The 14,103-nt window shown below is 40.7% G+C and overlaps 1 protein-coding gene across 1 annotated transcript in view; it reads left to right on the forward strand.

The window, feature by feature from the left end:
* Window positions 1–14,103, forward strand: part of MELK (maternal embryonic leucine zipper kinase) — a gene marked incomplete in the record, with an annotated part of 949,965 nt that overhangs the window by 739,420 nt on the left and 196,442 nt on the right.

Below are 14,103 nucleotides of genomic sequence, written 5' to 3' on the forward strand. Positions count from 1 at the left end.
AGCATATTATTCTGCTGTTCCCAAATTAATTAGTCAAGTTATTTTGCAGCCATGCCTTATCTGTAATACCTGTAATCCGTTTACACAATTTCAGGTTGTCTAAATATAGACTGTAGAACACCTCCGATGAAAAAGATAGGTCTTGAAGATACAATCTAAACAAGTAAGGGCCTAGGACAGAGCCCTGTTGGACACCCTGACTTGTAACCAAGGATATCGCCTGTCCAGTTGCTGTATGATACTTGCCATGTGCTATTTGTAAGCCATGCAGCTATCCATCTTATCAAGAGTACATCAATACCTAGTTGTACTAATGTACTGATCGGTGTTTTGTGTAAGACCCTGTCAAATGCTGAAGTTAAATCTATATAAATTATATCACGGCACAATTTTTCATTCATAGCTGTTATGTATAGAACATCATGTTACAGGTGGTAATAGATCTGTTTTCAACATATGCATGCTGATATATGGTTTCAAGTCCCAACCTATCCAGTTCTGACTAACTTGTCCAATATTATCTTCTCTGTTATTTTTCCATAACATGAAAGTATACTTAAGAATCTGCCATAGAGGAGTGTTTGTCCTCTCCAGCTCCATTACAGGACTGTTCCTTTTCTAAGACTACTTCCAGGATGAATGATGTATTTTTGTGGGAACAAGTGGATGCCCCCCCCCCCCCAAACTGAGGTGATAAGATTGCCAGTAGCTCTATCTCATGGTGTCCTTTTTCTCCTATTATGACAACCTTGAATAATGCCCACAATGACCCTGACATCAGCCTTCAGTCCCCAAAAAGGTGGAACACTTGTAGCAATATCAAACCTACCGTACAGATAAGTAGGTAAGGTATTGTACAAATTTCATAAAAGAATTTCCACCTTCCAGTCTATTCTGTCCAGTGTTGACAGCTTGTGGAACTTCTGTCACACTTCCTTCAGACTGTAGATCCTGTCTGAATCCTATAATTTCTAAACTGTTTCAGGTGTTTAAATGTGATCTGAAGGGTGTGTATGGTTGTGCAAATACTGTTTCTGCAACAATTACTACTGTTCCTGTTTTGAGAAGATAAGTACTCAATTTTCAGATGAGGAAAAGTCTGATATTTTAAAATCTAATGTAGACTAGGAGGTTTGCTTGGCCCTGCTGCTATTCTGGTTTTCAAACAGTTTGACAGATGGAAACTCAGTTCACAGATTTGCTAAGATCCTTAAGCCCCACAGAATAAATCTTATAAACCCTTAAAAAAAAAGACAAAATAATGATTCCCTGCCATCTTCTGGCAAACTAAGAACAAAAAACATGATAGGGAACAACAAAAAGCAGGGATCCTTTCGGAAGAAAAAAGGACAAACTATGCCTTCAGAATGACTATCTGCATGACATCTCCCCTCCCTTCCTGTCCCTACATCTGCCTGTCCTGTCCCATACATTGCTCTTGAACTTTTCCTTTGGCAACTGATCAATCTGATGTTTGTTCAGTCTTCATCAAACCTGTGGGTCTCTTTCAAGCTCGGAACCGACTTGGTCGTCAGCAAGCTTCTTTCTCTCTGCAGTTCACTTCCCTAAGAATGAACAAGCTGGCGGATGCTTACTGCCATGCCTCTGTGCCTGGAGCTCTAGGGCCAGCTTATTCTGCTCAGCAAAACGGGGCTTGTGGAGTTTTAGGTCCTTATACAAAGAACCCGGTTTTGTTTTTCACAGGAACATGTATTTCCATAGACCATTTCAGTGTACCCTTGTTTCTCTCATAAGGTAGTATTAGAGGTTTCACAGAAATAGTCTGTCAACCTGTCTGGCAGGTGAGAAGAGGGCTTTTCAAATCCTGGATATATGCTAACAGCTCGTGTTAGGTCTGTTTGGATCTGTGTCCAGTTTGTCTGCTTTGCACTGGGGGTGGGGGTTCCTGAAGTCTGGCTGTTGTCAAACATATACGTAGTGGAATGATAATTAGGAAATGCAACACTGAGTTGTTACTTATTTTGCTTGTTTTAAGAAAGTTGCAGTTGGCTTCATAGCTAGCTTGTTTTGGACTATGCTTTCAACAAGTCTGTACCCCAGGTATTACTTGGAATTTGTTCATATCTGAAAAGTTAATTCAGGAATGAACCACATGAGCTCAGTGCTTGTGGTATCCAACTCCTTCCATCCTGCTAGTACTGCTTATGATTCAACTCCCTGAGGGGGCCTATGAAGGAAGGGTTCTCTAATGTTTTATCTGATCAATTGATCTGTAAAGGGACCCTTCTCGCTGGAGTCCCCTCTATGCCAGGCAAATAATGTGACACCAGAGTTGTGGTGCTAAATTTGCAGGAAGGTGCCTACTAGGCTGCCAAGGAGCTATTTAGTGGACTTTGATGTGCACAGTTGTGCACCCAATGGGTTGTGTGTATGCAGTGGTGCACATCTGTATGAGTACACAATGCCCTCAGTCATGAAATGTTTACAGAAAAAGTGCAGAATTCTCATAGCAAAGTTACACCTGCTGAAGGACCCATCAAGGAATGTCCTGTCACACCAAATACCCAAGTAAGAATGTGCCTGTTATGTACTTTTAAGTTCAGTGCTTCTTATGACTTACCCACCCCTTTAGAGGCACTTGAAGCATACGTCTTTATACTTTAGTTCCTGTCTTGTTAGGAACCACTGTGCTGTGCTGGATCACACAGTTCACTAAATCTAAAGTTGCCCTGCATGTAACTTGATGGGGGTCCCCTTGCACCCCTGCTTAGTTACTAGGGTAACACAGTACCAGTGACAAGGGATGTCCTCAAAAATAAAAATGAAAGTTCCTGAGAATTAAGTTTCTCCAGAAAAAAATGAAATCCAATAGAAGCAACAGGAGAAATCAACAAACATGACAGTGGTAAGGAAAAAAAAACTCTAAGTACTTTCATGTGTATATACAATGCTGCTTCAGATTTTAAAAAACCTTCTAAAGGAATATTAATTTAAATATAAAATAGATCATTTAGAATATCCAATCACCTTACAAGTCTCTCTGAAATCTGCTTCACATAATACTATTTCTTTTAAAGTCATAAAAACACTTCATTAAAACCAAAATATTCTATACAAAAACCTTGTTGAACCAAAACACTTCCATTTAACATCTTGCATAGAACAAAATGTGTCGGGTACTCTATCATTCAAGCCATAGTATTTATCGGGTTTATATTATATTATCGTGTGCTTACAAAAGTGAAAGATAAATAATCAACCCCATGTAAGCGAAAGCTTACAACACCGAAACCTCAGAACAGCAATTTGCTGTTCAAAATAAAAAAAAAAAAAAAATCGCTGTTCAAAATAAAAAAAAAAAAAACTTTAAAATATTACATAATGTGGGGGGCTGTGCCCCCCACACCCCCCTACTTAAATATACCAACTCCGAGATCACACTACAGTGCCGAAAACGACAAAGTAAAGGAAGTGGCCAAGTAAATTCTTTCCCAGGGAAAGAATTCACTGAAAAGCTGCTTCGCTATTTTTGCCTTTTCTCTCTTTTTGGTTCAGTCAAGACGCATTCGACAAACTGTGTCTGCGATCTGGTAATAGGAACCCCATTTATCGGCTTGTAACCGAATAATCAATTTTATTTCTAATTTTTCTGTAGTGTTCTTAGTATTGCCCAATCGAGGACCCCTTAAGATCAATTCCACGACTATAAAACTAAACTTGTGCGCTAGCCCCTCTCTTGAGCACGTCTTGCTAAGGTATTCATCTCATCTTCCTTATTGATGGCATATATATGTTCCCTAATTAGTTCTCTCAGTGTTCGATTGGTTTTTCCCACATAGAATGCTGGACACTTTGTGCAATATGCCAAATATACTGCATATATGCATATATTCTGTTCTATGCAAGATGTTAAATGGAAATAATTTTATGGTTCAACAAGGTTTTTGTATAGAATATTTTGGTTTTAATGAAGTGTTTTTATAACTTTAAAGAAATAGTATCATTTGAAGTAGACATCATAATGAGACTTGTAATGTAATTGGATGTTCTAAATGATCTCTTTTATATTTAAATGAATATTACTTTGGAAGTTTTTTTTTTTAAATCTGAAGAAGTATCATATGTAGATGTGAAAGCGCTTTTTAAACAGTTTTTTTCTGTTCCACTGTTATATTTATTTTCTCCTGTTGCTTCTATTGGATTTCCTCAGAAAACCTCAGTTGTAATTAAAGTAGCAAAATTCTGAGAAGTGTAATAGGCAAGAATAATTTTCATGGTATCTCATTAGAAGCACTTTAAAATTATTCAACATTACAATTTCTGAAACTTTATCAGGATAAGGTAATTTGCCATATTTGTTATTTTTAGAGTGCACTGTACTCCTGGAAAGAACTTCTTCAGGCATTGATACAGATCTCTAATGACTAATCGGGGCAGTCTCTTGTTAGAAATTGCTGGACTGAAGTTCATTGAAACGTCTAGGTACCTGATTAGATGACCGTAATATTTGCATTTCCGCATTCCATATCTAGCCCTGGTCAGTTTGCTTTAAGATCCAGTGTGTATTTTTGTCCGTCAAAAATGTGGGTTGTCTGATCCAACATGATCTGACCTTGGTGTCAATCTCAAAGCTCATCAGTTCCAGAGCTCTGACTCCTCCCCTAACCATAATTCCTTATGTCGCACCTCTAATACTCTGATCTATTTGCGCTGGAATGCTTCAAATGTGCAGAGAGCTCTCAGCAATTTTCAAGTAGGAGTGTCCAGTTTTTTTTTGTGTGTGATAGCTATGCTCTCCTGCCAGTAGAGTTCTAGTTTTTCTTAGTTTTTTTTTTTTCTTTAGCATTGGACAACTCGGCTCAGACTTCTGTCTGTGGTAGATCAGTTCCCTCGGCCGTGAAAGCAATGGGCCAGAAGCCTGGTTTCTCGGCTCCATTGTCTTCCTTCTCCCTGGAGCATTCTGTCTTTGGGGTTGTTCTCTTCTCTGGTAGGATCGTACACCCTCAGATTTTCCCCCTCTGGATCCCAGATGTCTGTGTCTTGAGCCGCATCATTCTATGCCATGGGAACAGCCAGCTCATCTCCAGGCCACCCAACAGGGTTTTACAATCTATTCCAATATGTCACCAGAGCAACCCACCAAAGACGTCCCACCAAAGACGTCCCTAGGAAGAGGAAGTGCAAAAGGAGGCACTTGGACTCCTTCAGGAGTCAGTAATCGAGGATACTAATTTCGATGAAGGATCCCCAAGATTACCACCTGAAGATCTCATTTGGAGATGTCCTTGATATCCTTAAACAGAGAGCTGGTTGGTCCTCTGATAACCCTTCACTAGCAGAATCCATATTCCTGGAAGCCTTTGGAACTGGCCTGTCTACCTCCTGGGTTACTCTGCCAACAAATGACCTCCTTGACTTGATCTGTAGGTGGGCATGGAAAGAGCCTGCTTTAGTTGAGCCAATCCCCAAGAGAACCGATTGGATTCTGGCCCACCTGTAGGGTAGAGTGTTCTGGAGTAAGGGGATGCCCATAGACACTATGGTCATGGTGTCTGCCAGCAAGAAGGAACTTGCTGAGCAAAGTTCCTCTGTCCATCCCCCTAACAGGGAGTTGCACATCTTTGGGAAGCATGTGTGCACTTCAGTGACCTTTGCCCCTTAGGTCACTAAACTACTTGGCACACTTTACAAGACTGAAAGCTCCTTGATCAAGTCCCTTTGTAAAATCCCTTTTCAGGGACCACTACTGCCAAGACTCGATCTTTTGTGGCCTCTCAATTAGCTACCCTTTAATATGTTTCAAATTCAATCAGGTAGTTATCTTGCATGCAGCTGAAGGTGCCTCAAGGGTAGCAGGTTCAGGCATTTCCTTCAGGAGACGTGCTTGGATGCCTTTGTCTGATTTTGCGGTGCCTTTCAAGTCATTGTTTGCCATCAAAGGGTACATTGACAATAGGTTCATAGATTAGTACTAAGCTAATGCGAGCCATTTTTTTAAGCTTAGCCAGTTATCCCTTGTGAGACTCAAACCCTGCACCTTGTGTTTGTTAGGAAAACACCTTAACCATTAGGCCACCCTCCCAACCCAATTTGGCTGAAAAGTGAAGGGGACACACTCCAGGTGTGAAAAAGATGAAAAGCACCTTTCTAGAAATCTGTGGTGGTCAAAATGTGGTTCATGAATTCCCAGAGTCCTTTCCAAGATCCACATGGAGATAGTTTCTCCAGGGGGGTGGGGGGGGGACTCAAATGGACAACTATGTCCACACAACAGAGGAGGCCTGCAGAGCCAAGTGTCCAGAGATTCTTCAATAGACCCTATCACTGCTCCTGAAAGGAGGCCCACTTGCCCCCTCGGGAGGCATTCAGGGGGTTATTATCCCTGCACTAGAGTCTGACTAGACATAAGATACTTGAGTGCAGAGGATCATTTCCAGAGGTTATATAATTGGCTTTTCCCTTCCACCTCCATTTGTATGCGAATTACCCAGTCAAAAATATGAAAGCTACTAGAAAAGTCATCCAAGAGGTCCCATGAGAACAGACCGAGGCCAGAACTTACTCAAGATTTTTTTTAGTGTCAAAGAAAGCAGGAGACTGGAGACCAATTTTGGATCTCCAGAACTTGAACAAGTCAGTTCAACGCACAGTTTCAGATGGTCACAGTTCAGTCCATTATGTCCTTTTTGGGCAAGGATGACTGGGTGTGCTAGATAGTGCGCATCCTGAAGGTCTATCACATAAAAATTAATAGACAATCCAGAAGGTATTTACACTTTTGTGTGTGAGCCAGTCACCATCAGTTCAGAGCACTGCCCTTTGGCCTCAGCACAGCCTCCAGGATGTTCACAAAATGGATGGCAGTGGTAGCAGCTCACTGGAGACTGCAAGGATTCTAGGGTGTTTCCGTACTTAGATGACTGGCTCATTACCGCTCCAACCAAGCATCTACTAATAAGAGCAAGAGATCAGGTACTTCAGCCTTGTTCTCCTCTGGGGATAACCATAAATTACAAGTCCTCTGTTACAACTGACTCAAGAATTGGAATTCATTGGAGGAGTGGTTAATGTGGTATCGGTCTGCACTCTTGAGAGAGGAAGAGAAGCTGTCACTATCAGATTCCAAATCATGAAATAATTTGCAGTACCAAATTTCAGCTCTGATTCTGTAAGTCTTGGGGTCAATGTTGGCAATAATAATTTTATTTCCTCTAACAAGATTTCGTATGAGAAATCTTCAATAGATGCTAGAAACACAGTGGTTAATTTATCAATGCATATCAGCACAAATAAGAATCACTCAGGCGCGCGAGATACCTTTGGTGGTGGATTCGATCAGATCAGGTTCTACAAGGCCGTCCTTTAATCCTTCCTCAGCCAAAGGCTATAGTGAACATGGATGCTTCCCAGATTTGGGGGGGAAGGCTCTTCTGGTATCAGAATCCAAGGCACTTAGTCCCCTGTAGAGGCCAGCACACACATCAGTATTGTCGAAAACCCCTCAGTGTGGCAGTGGGTGATTTTCTTGCAACTGCTTTCTGTTAGTAATGCACATTCCAGGGAAGACGTTATAACAGAAAAACTGAGCAGGTCCATTCTACTACCTCACGAGTGGTCTCTCAACAGGAAAGTGATATGATTTTCCATCACTAGGGCCAGATCTTTATGCATCTCCCACAAGTATAGCAGCTTTTTTGCCCTAATCCTTCCACTGGAGGAATCGGAGGGATGCTCTACTCCACCATTGGTCCCCCAGTATTCTCTATGCTGCCTATCCTTCGTAATTCCCAAATTCCTACAGAAAGCTGCCCGGCTGAAGAGTCCTCTTCATTGCACCTTACTGGCCTCCGCAGATTTGGTTCCCCTTCCTTTGGGCTCATCTACTTTAATCAACTTGGATTCTGGATCCGATTCCAGACTTCCTGTCTTGCCTGACAGATATTATTCATCCAGATATCTCAAACCTCAGGCTGACAGCATGATTTCTCCAATGCCTTTAATAGTTAGACAACTGATGTCATCTTCCCTTCTCTGACACATACTTTTATCTCCCCATAAGGCTTCTACAAGAAAACCTTTTCAGAAGTAAATGGAAGATTAATTTTTTGGGCACAGCAGAAACGTATTGACACCTTCTCGACCCCTGTACAGTGATCTTGAATTTTTGGCAACTATTTTTGAGGAAGCTGGCACCGCAACAATTAGAGTTCAGTTAGAAGTGATCTCTAATTTTTATTCCAGATTTAAAAATTCTTATTTGGCTTCATCCAAGCTTTGTAAAGTCTTTTGGAGAGGCATGCTCCTGCAGAGACCTCCATATAAAGATCCTACTCAACTACGGGATTTAAATTTGGTGCTGAAGGGCTTAAGATCCTACTCCACTACGGGATTTAAATTTGGTGCTGAAGGGCTTAATTCATTCTCCCTTTGAACCAGCGCTAAATGTGATCTGAAATTCCTGACCTGGAAAACTTTCTAGTGGCCATTACCTCCGCTAGAAGAATTTCAGAACTTCAAGTATTTACCCCTAATGAGCAAGTTCGTAAAGAAAGCAAGATGGTGCAAGGCCAGGGTTATCCTCATTGCTGCCTTTTGGCACTGACAGACTGTTCCCCTTCCTGTGGCCTCTTCTAGTACAGCCTGCATGGATGTTAGATCAGTATTGAGATGTACTATCCCATCTGTTCAGACTGCCTCCTCCAGATCAGAAATCCATGAAGTTAACTGCATGGTTCTTCCAGTTTTAACCACAACTAGAGATGGCAGGGTTCCTCTTGCAGTAGTTAATAATCTTTCTGCTTCGCAGATAACATATGAAAGGAACATAGGAAAGTTTACCACTGCAAATGGAAGGGATTTTCAATTTAGGCCTATTCCAATGGTCTAGACCCCCTTCTCAGCACCAGTTCCTTCCATACTTGAATTTGTCTGATCTCTGACAAAGGTTCCAGTTTTGCAACTATCAAGATTCAGTTGGCAACTATTTCCAATTTTCATGTTGGAGTTAATGATACATTGATTGCATCCCTCAAGATCTTAAAAGCTTTTCTTAAGGACTCATTTCTGTTGAGACCTCCCATTAGAGACCCAGCACTTTGATAGAACATTGCCATTCTGTTGCAAGCTCTGACTCAACTCCCTTTCAACCTGCTAATACAGTAGATTTCAGGTTTCCTATGTGTAAAACTATTTTTCTAATTGCCATAACATCAGCCAGATAAATATCAGAACTACAAGCCCTTCTCAAAGCCCCCATTACTATTTTTCTACAAGGGCAAGGGTTTCCCTTAAAACTAATGCATCCTTCGTTTCTAAGGTGGCATCCAATACTAATTTAAATCAATCTATACATCTTCCCGTGTTCTTTCCAAGATACTCAAGTAAGAACACCTCCTACATTTATTAGTTGTTCACAGACAACTCATTCTTTATTCACAGGACAAATAACTTCAGAAAGTATGACCACTTTTTCATATTCTTTCCTAGGCCAAAATCATGAAAAGCAGTCTCTAAAGTGACCTTATCCAGATGGCTGATTGCAACTCCTTTGTATACATTAGAAAAAAATTACCAAATAAGCTAAGGCACATTTGACTAGGGGTTGCCACCTTGTCAGTGGTGCAAAGTAGGAGACTGGGTGCAGCTACTTTATTACATCATGGGGTGTAGTCATGGGTAGTGGGTTTGGCCAAGCATATGACAGCCTGGACATTACATACAAACCAGGTACTGCAAAAAAGCACTACATTTACTTCTGAGTATAGCCTTATGTCGATATTTAATTGCATGTTTTTACATTGGTCTCCTGTCTGCATTGTCTGATCGGGTGTCCTACACCCATGTGTATAGTTCACAGATGTATGTACATACATACACAAACACACAGCAGTAGATTGCTATAGCTGTGCTGTAGATTGCTATAGCTGTGCTGTAGATTGCTATAGCTGTGCTGTAGATTGCTATAGCTGTGCTGTAGATTGCTATAGCTGTGCTGTAGATTGCTACAGCTGTGGATTGCTGTGTGCATGTATGATGTATAGGTCTATGTGTATACATATATACGTGTGTGTAATATACTAATATACAGTTGGTATAAAAAATGTACACATCCCTGTTAAAATGCCAGGTTTTTGTGATATAAAAATATGAGACCACAATAAATCATTTTAAAACTTTCCCTACCTTTAATGTGACCTATAACCTGTACAATTCAATTGAAAAACAAATCTGTTAGGGGAAAAATATAAAAAAATAAAATATACAATACGCTGGTTGCATAAGTGTGCACAGCCTTAAACTAATACTTTCTTGTGTGTGCATACCCTTAAACTAATATTTTGTTGAGGCACCTTTTGATTTAATTACAACCTTCAGTCCTTCTTTGGTAGGAGTCTGTCAATATGGCACATCTTGACTTGTCAATATTTGCCTCAGCTTCCTTGCAAAAGTGCTCCAAATCTGTGAATGAGAGGCCATCTCTTGTGCACAGCCCCTTTCAGGTCACCCCACAGATTTTCTATTCGATTTAGGTCTGAGCTGTGGCTGGGCCATTCCAAAAACTTTAATTTTCTTCTGGTGAAGCCATTCTTTTGTTGATGTGGAAGTATGCTTGGGGTCATTGTCGTGTTGAAAGGTGAAATTCCTTTTCATCTTCAGTATTCTAGCAGACGCCTGAAAGTTTTGGGCCAAAAGTGACTGGTATTTGGAACTGTTCATAATTCCCTCCACCTTGACTAAAGCCCTAGTTTCAGTTGAAGAAAAGCAGCCCCAAAGCATGAAACTGTCACCACCATGCTTCACCTTGGGGATGGTGTTTTTTTGGTGATGCAAAAACGCCAAATAGAATTATGGCCAAAAAGTTCAACCATGGTCTCATCAAACCATAACACATTTTCTCACATGTTTTGGGAGACTTAATGTATTGTTTTGCAAATTTTAGTCGGGCCTGGATGTTTTTCTGTGTAAGAAAAGGCTTCTGTCTTGTGGCACTACCCTATAGTCCAGACATATGGAGAGTACAGAAGATTGTTGTCACATGTAGTACACAACCAGTACTTGCCAGACATTCCTGCAGCTCCTTCAATTTTGCTGTAGGTCTCTTGGCAGCCTCCCTGACCAGTTTTCGTCTTGTCTTTTCAACAATTTTGGAGGGATGTCCAGTTCTTTGCAACATTACTGTTGTCCCATATTTTCTCCACTTTTTGATGACCGTCTTCACTGTCCTCCATGGTATATCCAATGCTGTGGATGTTTTTTTGTACCCTTCTCCTGACTGATACCTTTCAACAATGAGATCCCCTTGAGGCTTTGTAAGCTCTCTGTGAACCATGGCTATTGCTGTAGCAGGCAACTGAGTAAATGTCAGGAAAATCCTACTAGGACAGCTGAACTTTATTTGGGATTAATCAGAGTCCCTTTAATTCATGGCAGGTGTGTACCCAAGAAGACTGAATGCTGTAATTAAATCAAAAGGTGCTTCAGCAAAGTATTAGTTTAGGGGTGTGTGCACACAAAGTATTAGTTTAAGGGTGTGCACACTTATGCAACCAGCATATTGCACTTTTATTTTTTATATTTTTTCCCCTGACAGATTTGTTTGCTTTTCAATTGAATTGTACCGGTTATAGGTCACATTAAAGGAGGGAAAAAGTTTTGAAATGATTTATTGTGTTCTCATTTTTTTATATCACAAAAACCTGGCATTTTAATGGGTGTGTATAAACTTTTTATGTCCACTGTTTATACGTCTGAGTGTATGATGTATATAGATAGAGACAATACAGATTGCATTTCTGTGAACTGTTGGAAAGCTGATAGACTTGCTGTGCAGAGTTGTAATCTATTTCAAACAGAGAAGTAAACATTTTGCCACTTTAACTTGCACTGTGTTGTATTTATACACTTGCCTATTATTTATAGTGGTGCTGTATTGTTTCCGTTTCTTGTGTCTCCACTTTCTCCCACCCACATTCCCTGTTCTTGTCTTGGTGTTAATCTTGGTGGCTTTGAAACTGCCCATCCCTCTTGTAAGTTTGTATTTGGATACTCCTTCTGGGCCTATCTTATTTGCTCAGTCGACTGAGTGCAGTGAGATCATATTTTGATTTCAGGCACTCCTCCTGTGTACAAAGAGAGCATTTGAGAAGGACAATCCCTGTAGCCTCTTAATCCTGCTGTGTTCCCTCCCTCCAAAAAAAAAAAATATATATATATATATATATATATATATATTCAGCTGCTCTTACTGTAACGGTCTTAGTTGCTGTTTTGCAGGCTGTTATCTGTTCAGTTGTTCTTACTCTGCACTTATTACTGCTTGTTAGTAGCCTTCTAATTTAATGCCTTCTGCACTTGTTTTTTAGTCATTTGTTAATTTAATTGCATTTATTTAAACTGTATTTGCCGTAATATTTATATATGTGTGCTAGCCTGCACTGCATTTGAATTGTATTTACTGCTGTTTTAGCTGCTTTTCTGTAAAAAAAAAAAAAAAAAAAAATCCTAGCTTGTTTCCTGCCTTTTCTGTAACTTATCTAGTCCAGATACAGACTTGCTGTATCCAGGACTGTTTGTAAGCTCCTGAGCCCCCCAAGCCTTTCTGTGTTTGAGGGAAGCCTTCTAACTTATCAGTGGGAGTGGTAAGTACTAGGTAGCCTATCTACCACAGGAGAAGATGTTTCTGGCCCAGAAATTAGTTTATTGGCCGTTTGGGAAGCTATTCCATCTCTTTCAACCTTCTGATTCAAAAGCCTGTGTTTGTGCTTGTTTCCTGCCTTTCCTGTTACTAGTCTAGTCCAGGTACAGATTTGCTGTATCCAGGACTCTTTGTAAGCTTCTAAGACCCCCCCCCCCCCAAGCCTTTCTGTGTTGGAGGGAAACCTAGCTTATCAGTGGGAGTGGTAAGCATCAGGTAGCCTATCTACCACGGGAAGAGTGGGTTTTGGCCCATAAATTGTAGTTTATTGGCCATTTAGGCATTTTTCCATCTCTTTCAACTTGCTGGCTTAAAAGCCTGCATTTGCGCTTGTTCCCGCCTTTTCTGTAACTAGTCTAGTCCAGGTACAGATTTGCTGTATCCAAGGACTCTTTGTAAGCTTCTGAGCCCCCCAAGCCTTTCTGTGTTGGAGGGAAGCCTTCTAGCTTATCAGTGGGAGTGGTAAGCATTAGGTAGCCTATCTACCACAAGAGGAGTGGTTCCTTGCCCAGAAATTGTAGCTACTGGCTGTTTGGGCAGTTTTTTTACATCTTTCAACTGTCTTGTTTAAAAGCCGCACTTGCGCTCGTTTCCAACCTTTCCTGTTACTAGCCTAGTCCAAGTACAGAGTTGCTGTATCCAGGACTGTTGATAAGCTTCTGAGCCCCGCAAGCCTTTCTGTGTTGGAGGGAAGCCTTCTAGCTGATCAGTGGGAGTGGTAAGCACTAGGTAGCCTATCTACCACAAAAGGAGTGGTTCTGGACCAGAAATTGTCGTTTATTGGCCATTTGGGCAGTTTTTTCCGTCTCTCTCAACTTTCTGGTTTTAAAGCCCGTGTTTGTGCTTGATCCCCACCTTTCTCGTAACTAGTCTAGCCCAGGTACAGATTTTCTGTATCCAGGACGGTTTGTAAGCTTCTGAGCCCCTCCAAGCCTTTGTGTTGGAGTGCAGCCTTCTAGCTTATCAGTGGGAGTGGTAAGTACTAAGTAGCCTGTCTACCACAAGAGGAGTGGTTCTTGGCCCAGGAATTGTAGTTTATTGACCATTCGGGAAGTTGTCCATCTCATACAACTTTCTGGTTTAAAAGACCACATCTGCGTTTGTTTCCCATCTTTCCTGCAACTAACCTACTGGAAAGCACTAGAAAGCCTTAAACTGATATAAGCCTTCTAGCTTAAAAGAGAGACTTTGGAGAGATTGAGTATCCGTTTTCTGTATTTTCTTGCTGTACTTAACTGTTTTCCGCCTTAACACGGATTTTCGAGCACTTATTGTGATTTAAAGGCTTGTTTTTTCACACATTGTACTTATTTGCCTGCACTTTTAAAAAGTTGTTTTTTGTTTAAATAAATTGTTTAACTGTTGTAAGCTACACACTAAAGTGTGATAGCCTTTTCTAATCGCTTGTAGTCGTTTAAAGCTGCTTTAAGTGTACTTTTTACTGCTTT

The sequence above is a fragment of the Protopterus annectens genome, chromosome 17.part0 (assembly GCF_019279795.1).
Source record: "Protopterus annectens isolate FY-2018-M chromosome 17.part0, PAN1.0, whole genome shotgun sequence".
In the NCBI taxonomy this organism is placed as follows: Eukaryota; Metazoa; Chordata; order Ceratodontiformes; family Protopteridae; genus Protopterus; species Protopterus annectens.